Here is a 12,997-nt window from a genome sequence, read left to right as displayed (position 1 = left end):
TGTGGTCCAATTGTACATTAAAACAAAATAAAATATCCAAAAAGTCTTACAGAGTCTCTGTAGGCACAAAACTTGAAACGTTGCATATTTACAGATTAACATTTCCAAAACTTATCTATATGCGGAACCTTAGGGGTAGTATACCTTGGTTACTACGGACAGACCTACGTAGCACTGGCGTGGGTAAACCGGGTAGTAGATGTCTGCGAACTCTTAGACTCTCTAAGGGCATGACAGATTCACCACTGGCAGGGCAAAGATTCTCTGGCTCCACTGCTGGTGTGGCATCCGCTGCCTGAACTTCCTGGTTTTCAGAGTTCTCTTGAGTCTCTGCTACTTCAGTTGCAGTAGGCTGGGGAAAGATCAGGACAGGAACTACGATGGCTTGATCCATTCTTGTCCAATTTGCAGGAAATTCTCTGTGTACAGTGTTGACCTTTTCTTCTTCTTCTATGGGTTGAAGGTTGTTTTGTTCTCCCATCCTTTCCTTTAGTTGGTCAGGGCACAATTTCAGATGATCCCTCGATACTGCTGATGAAGTTTCTCCTCCATCCTTATTGATAAGACACACTTTGTTGTCAAAGTTTGATGGTAGGACGGTGTAGGGTTCAGCTTCCCATTGGTCATCCAATTTATGCATCCTTCTTTTCCTCTTTAGGACTTGTTCTCCTGGTGACAAGGGAACTGCAGGTGCATGTTGATTATAGTTCTCTTCTTGTTTTTGTCTCGCCTGAGCTAGACTCCTTTCTACACACTCTTGAACTCTACGGTATTACTGCTGCCGCTCTGTATCCCAGTCAGCATCTGGTGATGTCACCTCAGGTGTAAGGACTCCCACATCCAAATCAATGGACAGCTTGCCAGGCCTCACTCTCATTAGGTAGGCTGGAGTGCATTTGGTGGAATTCACAGAAATGTGATTGCAGAGGTCGACCAGATCTGGCAACTTCTCTGGCCACAGATTCCTCTCCTCCAAAGGCAAGGTCTTCAGTAGATCGATCACCACCTGATTCATCTTTTCACACATGCCATTGGTCTGTGGATGGTACTGTGTTGTCCTGATCTTCTTGCAACCATACAAGTTACAGAATTCCTGGAACACTTCTGCCTCAAAGGCTGGACCTTGATCTGTAAGCACTCGCTCGGGATATCCGTGTGGTCGACAAAAGTGCTGTTGGAATGCTCTGGCTGCTGTCCTGGCTGTTTGATCCTTGACAGGCACGACTACCAGGAATCTCGAGTATTGGTCAACGATGGTAAGAGCATAAACATAGCCTGAACGGCTTAGGACCAGCTTCACATGGTCCAGGGCTATCAACTTGAGTGGCTGTTTGGTTATTATTGGCTGCAAAGGAGCTCGCTGGCTGTTATGGTCCTTTCTGTGCAGGTTGCATTGTCCACACTCCCGGCACCAATTTTCAATCGCCTTCCTCATACCAGCCCAATAGAATCTCTCCCGGAGCAAGGCCTCCAACTTCTTCCATCCGAAGTGTCCAGCTCCATTGTGGTATGCTTCCAAGACCATTGATGCCTCCCTCTTTGGGACTACCACCTGCCAGACCAGCTCATGAGTGTGGGCATTGATACTCCTCCGACACAGCTTTCCCTCATAGATGAACAGCCTGCCTCTTTCCTTCCACAACTGCTGGGTTTCTTCAGGAGCATCTGAACTTGGGTGTGAGTCTGCTTGTGACAGTAGCTCCTTTACCAGGCCGACTGTGGGGTCGCTATCCTGCGTTTCTGCCCAGTCATGATGAGGCAATGGATTTAGGGTGGCCTCTTTTACGATAAACCGTCTGTTTCTCACTCCTTGGACACGTTGGGCCGCAATTGGACGGTGGAATGCAGGTAACTCTATTTCTTCGAGTGCCTCAGGGTCTTCTCCTGCATCTGGCAGATTGGGCATTCTGGACAGCGCATCAGCATTGACATTCTTGTGCCCCGCTCGGTACTTGATGGTAAATTCATAGTTAGACAGCCGGGCCATCCATCGCTGCTCCAGTGCACCTAGTTTTGCAGTTTCCAAGTGAGTCAACGGGTTGTTGTCCGTGAGGATGGTAAACTTGGCTGAAGCTAGGTAATGCTTGAATCGTTCAGTCACAGCCCAGACTATGGCGAGGAACTCCAGTTTGAAGGAACTGTAGTTGTCAGGGTTCCTTTCAGTGGGACGAAGCTTCCTGCTGGCGTAGGAGATCACTCTTTCTTTGCCATTCTGTGCCTGTGACAGTACTGCTCCCAGTCCCACGTTGCTGGCATCAGTATACAACACAAATGGTTGGTCATAATCTGGCTAGGCCAGAACTTCATCTCCTGCGAGAGCCATCTTCAGTCGAGTGAAGGACCTCTCCAGTTCCTCATTCCATTGAAATCTAGGACTCTTCTTCCTGGCTTCCTGGGGCTGGCCCCCCAGAAGATTTTGCATAGGCATGGCTATCTCAGTGAAGCCTTTGATGAACCTTCGGTAGTAGCCTACCAACCCGAGGAATTGACGCACCTCATGGAGGTTGCTGGGCTTCTGCCAGTCCCGGATGACAGTGACTTTGTCAGGATCCGGTGCCACACCTTCTGCAATCACTACATGACCGAGGTACTGTACTTTGGGCATCAGGAGGTGGCATTTGGATGGCTTCACTTTCAGGCCAAAGTTGGACAAGGCTTCAAACACCTCAGCCAGGTGCTTCAGATGGTCTTCATAAGTCTTGGAGAAAACAATGACATCGTCAAGGTATAACAGGACTGTCTCGAAGTTCTTGTGTCCAAGACAGCACTCCATTAGCCGTTGAAATGTCCCTGGGGCGGTGCAGAGCCCGAACGGCATGTAGTTGAACTCGCAGAGACCCATTGGGGTGGTAAACACTGTTTTCGCCTTGTCTGCCTCTGCCACGGGAACCTGCCAATACCCATTAGTGAGATCTAAGGTGGAAAAATTGTAAGTTTTAAGTGCGGCTAATAACTCCTCAATTCTGGGTAATGGGTAGGCATCCTTATGTGTAATGCTGTTAATTTTTCTGTAATCAACACACATTCTCATGGTACCATCTTTCTTTTTCACAAAGACTATTGGGGCTGCCCAGGGGCTACAACTGTCTCTGATCACCCTAGCCTCCCTCATTTCCTGCAACATACTTTTGGCACATTGGTATTGTGTTGGGGGTATAGGCCGGTACCTTTCTTTAACCCCTTTCTGTCATGTAACGTACTATCCCGTTCATGTGCCCTGGAACTTAATTCCCAGGGACGGGATAGTACGTCACAGCGATCAGCGGCGCCCACGTGGTGAGCGCCGCTGATCGCGGCCGGGTATCAGCTGATTATCACAGCTGACACCGGGCACAATGTGTCAGGGGCGGTCACGGACCGCCCTGACACGTTAACCCCTTGCACACCGCGATCAAACACGATCGCGGTGTACTGGTGGTTAAAGGGAAGCATCGGCAGGGAGGGGGCTCCCTCCGTGCTTCCCTGAGCCCCCCACAGCAGCGCAATGTGCAGCGCTGCTGCGGGGGGCTCCATCCCTGCAGGTCCCCGAATCCAAGATGGCGACGGGGACCTTCGGGGCCTGCAGGGAGCTGACTTCCTCATGCCTGCAAAGCGCAGGCATGAGGAAAGCCTGTGCAGTGCCTGTGACAGATCGCTGATCTGTCACAGTGATCTGTGATGTGACAGATCAGCGATCTGTCACAGGACAGTGATGTCCCACCTGGGACAATGTAATAAAGTTAATAAAAAAAAGTAAAAAATGTAAAAATAATTTTAAAAAAATCGCTAAATGAAAAAAAAAAAAATTTTCCTAATAAATTCATTTTTTGGAAATAAAAAAACAAAAACAATAAAAGTACACATATTTGGCATCACCGCGTCCATAACGACCCGCCCTATAAAACTGTCCCATTAGTTAACCCCTTTAGCAAACCGCTTAAAAAATAAAAATAAAAAACGAAGCAAAAAATGATTTATTATCATACCGCTGAACAAAAAGTGCAATAACGCGCGATCAAAAAGACGCATATAAATATGCATGGTACCGCTGAAAACGTCATCTTGTCCCGCAAAAAGCGAGCCACCATACAGCATCATCAGTGAAAAAATAAAAAAGTTATAGCTCGCAGAAAAAAGCGATGCAAAAATAATTATTTTTTATATAAAATTGTTTTCATTGCATAAAAGCGCCAAAACTTAAAAAAATGACCTAAATGAGGTATCGCTGTAACCATACTGACCCGAAAAATAAAAGGGCATTATCAATTCTGCCACACGCAGAAAGGTGTAAACGCACCACCCAAAAGAAATTCATGAAACGCTGGTTTTTATTCATTCTGTGCCCCAAAAATCGGAATAAAAAGCAATCAAAAGATGTCATGTGCCCGAACATGATACCAATAAAAGCGTCAACTCGTTCCGCAAAAAATAAGACCTCATATGACTCAGTGGGTCAAAATATGGAAAAATTATAGCTCTCAATATGTGGTGATGCAAAAACTATTTTTACAATAAAAAGCGTCTTTTAGCGTGTGACAGCTGCCAAACATAAAAACCGCCATAAATAGTAAATCAAACCCCCCGTTATCACCACCTTAGTTAGGGAAAAATAATAAAAGAAAGAAAAGTGTTTTTTTCCATTTTCCCAATAGGGTTAGGGTTAGGGCTAGGGCTGAGATTAGGGTTAGGGGTGTGTTGGGGTTAGGGTTGGAGTTAGAATTGGGGGGTTTCCACTGTTTGGGCACATCAGGTGCTCTCCAAATGCAACATGGCGTCTGATCTCAATTCCAGCCAATTCTGCGTTGAAAAAGTCAAATGGTGCTCCTTCCCTTCCAAGCTCTGCCATGCGCCCAAACAGTGTTTTACCCCCACATATAGGGTATCAAGCGTACTCAGGACTAATTGCAAAACAACTTTTGGGGTCCAATTTCTCCTGTTACCCTTAGTAAAATAAAAAATTGGGGGCAAAAATATCATTTTTGTGGAAAAAAATGTTTTTTTTATTTTCACGCCGGGAGTTATAAACTTCTGTGAAGCACTTGGGGGTTCAAAGTGCTCACCACACATCTAGATAAGTTCCATGGGGGGTCTAGTTTCCAAAATAGGGTCACTTTTCGGGAGTTTCAATAGTTTAGGTACATCAGGGGCTCTCCAAACGCACATGACACCTGCAGACCATTCCATCAATGTCTGCATTCCAAAACGTCACTACTTCCCTTCCAAGCCCCGACGTGTGCCCATACAGTAGTTTTCTCCCACATATGAGGTATCAGTCTACTCAGGACAAATTGGACAACAACTTTTGGGGTCCAATTTCTCCTGTTACCCTTGGGAAAATAAAAAAATTGGGGACTAAATGATCATGTTTGTGGAAAAAATACGATTTTTTATTCTCATGCCCGGGCATTATAACTTCTATGAAGCCCTCGGGGGTTCAAGTGCTCACCACACATCTAGATAATTTCCTTAGGGGGTCTAGTTTCCAAAATGGTGTCACTTATGGGGGGTTTCCACTGTTTAGGTACATTCGGGGCTCTCCAAAGGCAACATGACACCCGCAGAGCATTCCATCAAAGTCTGCATTCCAAAACATCACTACTTCCCTTCCGAGCCCCAATGTGTGCCCATACAGTAGTTTTCTCCCACATATGGGGTATCAGCGTACTCAAGACAAATAGGACAACAACTTTTGGGGGCCAATTTCTCCTGGTACCCTTGGGAAAATAAAAAAATTGGTGACTAAAAGATCATGTTTGTGGAAAAAATACGATTTTTTTATTTTCATGCCCGGGCGTTATAAACTTCTGTGAAGCACTGGGGGGTTCAAAGTGCTCACCACACATCTAGATAAGTTCCTTGGAGGGTCTAGTTTCCAAAATGGTGTCATTTGTCAGGGGTTTCCACTGTTTTGGTACATCAGGGGTTTTCCAATCGCGACATGGTGTCCGACCTCAATTCCAGCCAAAAAAATCAAATGGCGCTGTTTCCCTTCTGAGCTCTGCCATGCGCCCAAATAGTCATTTACACCCACACATGGGGTATTAGCGTACTCAGGACAAATCGCACAATAACTTTTGGAGTCCTGTTACCCTTGGGAAAATAAAAATTGGGGGTGAAAAGATCATTTTTGTGGAAAAAATATGATTTTTTAATTGTACCGCTGTACGTTATAAACTTCTGTGAAGCCCTTGTTGGTTCAAAGTTCTCACCACATAGCTAGATAAGTTCCTTGGGGGGTCTAGTTTCGAAAATGGGGTCACTTGTGGGGGGTTTCCACTGTTTAGGTACATCAGGGGCTCTCCAAACGTGACATGGCGTCCGATCTGAATTCTAGCCAATTTTGCATTGAAAAAGTCAAACGGCGCTCCTTCCCTTCTGAGCTCTGCCATGCGCCGAAACAGTGGTTCTGCCCCACATATCAGGTATCAGCGTACTAAGGACAAACTGCACAATAACTTTTGCAGTCCAACTTCTCCTGTTACCCTTGATAAAATAAAAAAGTTGAACCTGAAGTATTTTTTTTGTGAAAAAAAGTTAAATGTTCTTTTTTTTAAATATTCAAAAAATTCCTGTGAAGCACCTGAAGGGTTAATAAACTTCTTGAACGTGGTTTTGAGCACCTTAAGGGTTGCAGTTTTTAGAATGGTGTCACTTTTGGGTATTTTCTATCATATAGACCCCTCAAAGTGGCTTCAAATGTGATGTCGTCCATAAAAATAAAATGGTGCTGCAAAAATGAGAAATCACTGGTCAACTTTTAACCCTTATAACTTCCTAAGAAAAAAAAATTTGGGTTCCAAAATTGTGCTGATGTAAAGTAAACATGTGGGAAATGTTACTTAAGTTTTTTGTGTGCTGTATCTCTGTGATTTAAGGGCATAAAAATTCAAAGTTGGAAAATAGCGAAATTTTCAAAATTTTCGCCAAATTTCCGTTTTTTTCACAAATAAACGCAAGTTATATGAATGAATTTTACCATTAGCATGAAGTGCAATATGTCACAAGAAAACATTGTCAGAATCACCAGGATCCATGGAAGCATTCCAGAGTTATTACCTCATAAAGGGACAGTGGTCAGAATTGTAAAAATTGGCCCGGTCATGAACGTGCAAACCACCCTTGGGGGTTAAGGGGTTAATGGGGGGATGATCTCCCGTGGGGATATGGTGTTGAACCCCTTTTGCCTTCCCAAAGTCTAGTGGGTGTTTACTGAATACCTGCTCGTACTCCTGAGTCACTCGGTAAACCCCACTCTTTTGGTATGAAGGTGTGGAGTCAGTCCCCACTTGCAGCTGCTGACACCACTCCTCCAGCTGCTTTACAGAGCCATTGTCCTCCACCTGGTCGGATGAGACCAAGGGTTCTGCTGCCCGCATTGCATTGTTACTGACAGTAAGCAGCTTAGCAACTGTGGCATACCCAGGTATTGTGGCCTCCTCCTCCCCACAATTCAAGAGGTGTACAGGTACTCTCCCTTTGCGAACATCAACTACCCCTCTGGCTGTCAGGACAGTGGGCCGGCTATCAGAGTACACTGACTCTACCAATGCTTGGTAATCTTTTCCTCTGAGGCCTATAGCTGCCCGACACCAAATCAACATTTCACATCTGGGGGGTATCGCAATGGGGAAAGAATCACTCACTCTGACGCTGCCAATTTCTCCGCCAGACAGTTCTACTTGCTGTCTTTGCATCAGGGCCTTGATCTCTTTCTGCAGGACTCGTTGTTCACTGGAACCAGCAGTCTCGGCTACCTGTTGCAACAAAACAATAACCTCTGCAAGACAATTTTCAATCACATTAGTGATTAGTGGGTCATCATTGGGTTACATTCTCGTCGATCAATGTCTACAACCATCAGACCTTGAGATTTTAACTCTACTTGTCCCACTTTAATAGTAATCTCCTTACATCCTACTTGCGGCAAAGACTGACCATTGCTGGCAACTACTGTCAGTTCATCACTTGGGCCACGGGTAAGTTCAGAGTCAGCCCAATACCGCTTGTAAAGGATATATGGCATAGTTGTCATCTGAGAGCCAGTGTTCAGCAAAGTGTTCATGGGGATGCCGTCAATCACCACTGGGAGGACCGATCGTCCTCCAACATACTTGGCTCACCACTTCTTTGGGCCTTGTGGTCCTACTCCTGGGGGTTGACCCTCTGCCCCAGTAGTTGCTCGTTTAAATAACAGAACCTTGCAATGTGGCCTTCCTTGTGTCAGTGACGGCAGATGAGACGTCCGTCCAGGTCATAGCGATCATTGTCTCTCCCTCGGCGTGGCGGGATCCTCTTCTTCCATAGCCATGGGACATCCTCTGGACTGGAGCCAGCTAGATCTTCTCCTTTGATGACACTTGCAGGGACTGCACAGTTTTGGCAAGTGCAGCCATATTTTTGGTCAGCTCCTGGACCTGAAGACGCAGTTCGGCAGATGGGTCTTTGTCCAGAGTCTGTGCATCAGCCTCCACAGGGCTGAGAGGGAAAGATGCTGCTTCTTGATGGTATGTGATCACTGGGCACCTAGGGGGCGCTGGACGGCTGACATTTGGTTCATGCAGCACCCGAATAGCCCTGTCTTTGAAGTCTGCAAAGTCTAGGTCAGGGTTTTGTAGGGCTATGATGAGCAGCTGTGCTCAGTGGGTACTGGATAGGAGTCCCTCAATAAATTGCTCCTTTAACAGTCTGTCTCCATCTTTCACACTGTCTGGGTCAATCTGCTTTATGGCTCGCAGCGCCTCCTGTAGGTTAAGTGCATAGTCCTGTATACCGTCCTGCACTCTCTGCTTACACCCAAAGAATCTCATCTTTATTTCAGCTGCAGTGCGGATGTCAAAGGTGCTTTTTAGCTTGGCCAGAATCTTTTTAACAGTCTCTTTATCACTGTCCTGCCAGACTTTTACTTCCCTCAGTGCTGCACCAGTTAGCTGCCCAATAAGGATGTTCACTTTTTGGTTTTCAGACAGAGGATACACCTCAAACAAACTGCACAGTCTCTCTTTGAATTCACTCAGGGTATGTGACTCACCTGAGTACTGCAGTAGCCAGGCCGCTCCCGGTATATAGGGCATGGACAGTGGCATTATGGGGACTGCTGCAGTGGGCGCTGATTCTTGTGGCGCTGTGGAGGCAGCGCTGGCTGCTGGATGCAGCGGCGGTATGGGAGCCGCAGCTGCGCTGGGCCCTGCAGCTTGTGGCGCTGTGGTGTTTGCAGTGGCGTCCGCCGCTGCGTCTGCTCTTGCTTCAGACATTCTCTTCCCCCCCTAGATAACGTTGGTCAGGTCCTGGGTTGCGCTGGCTTACCAGTTACTGCTCCACCGGCTGGACGATCGGGGGGACGCCGGGGCTGCAGGCCTCAGCTTCTCACTTCTTGCGCGCTGGTGTGGCGCCCCTGAGGCTCAGTCGCCACAGAGGTACTGCATCTTCTCCTAAGGTGTAGTGCCCCACCACCTAGATAAGTTTGAAACTCCTTTTCACACTCCAACACCTGCACCCACACACAGGATAGTTCAGCAATGGACCAGATTGCGGCTCCATGATTAGAGGATAGCAGAGCACCTGTCGTGGGTCCTTGCTTCGCAACACGAGATGTGCTGGGAGGTGGGTGGAGTTAGAAATAAGAGTGGGAAAGTTTAGAATTACAGATCAGTCTGACAGAGGGTCAGAGAGGAAGGAAGCCACTCGGGAGGAGTGGGGATCTCTAGAAGGAAGGATGGAGGAAGGAGTGCTGTAGCTGCCTCAGTGACCTGAGCCAGCTGGCAGGGGAAAGGAACAGAAGGAGAAAGATGTAGAACTGCAACCTAAGCTTCCATAAGAGAGAGAAGGAACAGCGTGGAATGAAGGAGTAGGAGAACAGAGAGGAGTTGTGGGTTGGAAGAGGAACCCTGCCTATAGGTTCTCAGCGCAAGGCCGGGGCCCGGTCCCCGAGGTTGTGTGGACACTTATGGTTCTGCAGCAGACACCGGTGGTGTAGTTGGCTGTAAATGCACTACTCCCATCCAAGACTAGGGGCACAACAGCATCTGAATAGAGAGCCGGGACTCAAGATAAAGGGAGTCCCCGAAGTAGGCTACAGCTGTCTGCCGTACAAGGAAGAGTTGTTAGGAACATCTGACAGGAAGAACTTCAGAGTACCACGGTACTGGAGTTCTTCACACCAATAGGCGCAATAGAGGAGTCGTTCAGGACAGGTACATGTTGGCGGAGTGTTGGAGAGGAGAATCAAGACTTGCCCGGGAGGTTGATTGAGTCTCTACCCCGGAGGACACGGCACGGAGGCAGGCACCAGTGTGTACCACGAACTGTGAGTAAAGCTTTTGAACTACAAGCCCTGGTGTCTTCCAGTCATTGTGCACCAACACCGTCAGCACCGCTACATCTGGGTATCCTCCCTTCCACTACCTGCGCCTATACACTGCCCTGGGGTTACAGCTTCACCTGTGGGGAGCTACACCATCTATGCTGCAACACACCATCAGCCTCAGAGGATCTGCACGCAGCATTGGCTTAACATCTTGCTTGCCAAACACCACAGGTGGCGTCACAAACTATTCCATTTCATTAACTACAAACCACCATTGATTTGGGTGCCCAGGGCCACGGACCGGGCCACAGCTGCCGTGACACATCCCACTGACACCGGCCCGGTACCGAGTACCCCACAGCCCTGGGACAGGGGTGACCCACTGGCCTCTTCCCGCGTGGCACTTCACTTTCTTGCGCTCATCGGCTGGCTGCGCCCAAGACGGCCCACCCCTTTGGTTTCCCACGCGTGGCAAGCAGCGGAGTAATGGCGGCGATGGCTCCGACAGTCTGTGGCACACAACACAGTCTCTGGTACACAGGACCCGGGGACACCGGGCTCCGTTTATCCTGTTCGCTACGCCAAAATGGGTCGCCCTCCCAGGGCTGTGGGGTACTCGGTACCGGGCCGGTCTCTCAAAGGGGAATGCCACAGCAGCGGTGACCCGGTCCGTGGCCCTGGGCGCCCATGTAAAAGGGGTTAAGTGATGGAATAACGTTTATGAGCGAATGATTCATGACTCCACCTGTGGTGTTTGGCAAATAGGGGGTTAAGCCGACGCTGCCGACAGATCCTCTGGGACAGATGGTGTAAGACAGCAAGGTGTATTAGCTCCCCACAGGTAGAGCTGTAATCCCAGGGCAGTGAGGATATGTATTGAGGAAGAGGGTGCAGTGTCTGGCACAGGGATGAATCAGTGCTGACGGGGTTGCAGGAAGAAGGCAAGGACACAACAGGGTGCAGTTTCTTTACCTTTACTTTGCTTGGCAAATGCAGTCCAGGGTCCAGATTACAGATGGCACAGGAGCTGGCTAGCCTGGAAGCAACTTAGGAATCTCTCTATGCAGATGGGTTGTGTAGTCTCCTTCCTAGCGCTTATTTTTAGGTACTTGCAGTAGTGTGTTACACTGAAATTCCACTTGCTTATTCTCTTTAAAACTCCCTCGTATGGCAGACAGCTGTAGCCTTCCTCTTCTAGCTCACATGTCGCTGTTGTGCCTCCGAGTCTTATGTGGGAATAGAGGATTTACAGCTTCCTATTCCTCTGGTTTCTGTTGCAGGACCATCAGTGTCCGTACAGCCTTGGAGACCGGGCTCCAGATCATGCGCTATAGCTGGGAATGAGCCTGAACTCTCTGCTCAATCTCCCAGATCTTCTCCTTCACGTCCACACACGTTGCCCTCCTCACACGATCTCTCCCTAATTTTCCTTCCTGGCCCCCCAGAGAGTAGCTCCTCCCTCAGTTTTGGTTCAGAGCTCCCTCTGCTGACCTGGAATGGAAACTCTGTTGTGGTTAACTGCTAGAGAGATCCTTTATTGCTTCCAAGCATGACATCACACTTCCTAGGAGGAAGGCAATGCCACTGTGGCGACCATACTCCTGGGGGAGCCACATTACCCTTGTCAAAATAAAAAAAATTGCTTATGAAGTAATTTTTTATGAAAAAAAAGTTAAATGTTCATTTTTTTCCACATTCCAAAAATTCTTGTGAAGCACCTCAAGGGTTCATAAACTTCTTGAATGTGCTTTTGAGCACCTTGCGGGGTTACGTGTTTAGAATGATGTCACTTTTGGATATCTTCTGTTTTATAGACCCCTCAAAGTGACTTTACCACAAAGTAAATTTTGTAGTAAAAATGAGAATTCACTGGTAAACTTTTAACAGTTATAACGTCTTAACAAAAAAAAGGTTCCAAAATTGTGCTGATATAAATTAGACATGTGGGAATTGTTACTTATTAAGTATTTTGTGTGACATATCTTTGTGATTTAAGGGCATGAAAATTCAAAGTTGAAAAATTACAAAATTTTCTAAATTTTCGCCAAATTTATGTTTTTTTTCACAAGTCATATAAAAAAATTGTACCTATAATAATATACCGTATTTTTCGCTTTATAAGACGCTCCGGATTATAAGACGCACCACAAATTTTGAGGAGAAAAATAGGAAAAAACGTTTTTTTAATAAAATGGTGGTGCCTCTTATAATCCAGGTGTCTTATTGCTTACCGAGGGTGGTGGCTGCAGTGAACTGGGGACCCAGGGTCGCTGCTGGAGGAGGCAGAAGAGGGGTGATACTGCAGGCCGCAGGAAGAGAGGGTGCTCCGATGTGCAGCGCGCTGCCAGGGGGGCTTGTGCTGCTACCAGGGGGGCTCGTGCTGCTACCAAGGGGGTCTGTGCTGCTGCCAGGGGGGGCTCATGCTGCTGGCAGGGGGGCTGTACTGCTGCCAGGGGGGCTCGTGCTGCTACCAGGGGGGGCTCATGCTGCTACCAGGGGGGGCTTGCGCTGCTGCCAGGGGGGCTCATGCTGCTACCAGGGGGGGCTTGCGCTGCTGCCAGGGGGGTCTGTGCAGCAGCCCGGGGCTCTGCCCACATTTACCGGGTGTCCGTCGGCGCTGTGGGTGTCTCCGGATGCCCAGCCGTGTCTCCACGTGCCCAGCGGTGTCTCCGGTTCCAATCCCAGGGCTCTGGCGACATTTTGCGTCTTACAAAG

Source organism: Dendrobates tinctorius, unplaced genomic scaffold, assembly GCF_039654945.1.
Source record: "Dendrobates tinctorius isolate UK_male_01 unplaced genomic scaffold, ASM3965494v1 ptg000018l, whole genome shotgun sequence".
In the NCBI taxonomy this organism is placed as follows: domain Eukaryota; kingdom Metazoa; phylum Chordata; class Amphibia; order Anura; family Dendrobatidae; genus Dendrobates; species Dendrobates tinctorius.
Note: the sequence above shows the minus strand (reverse complement) of the source record.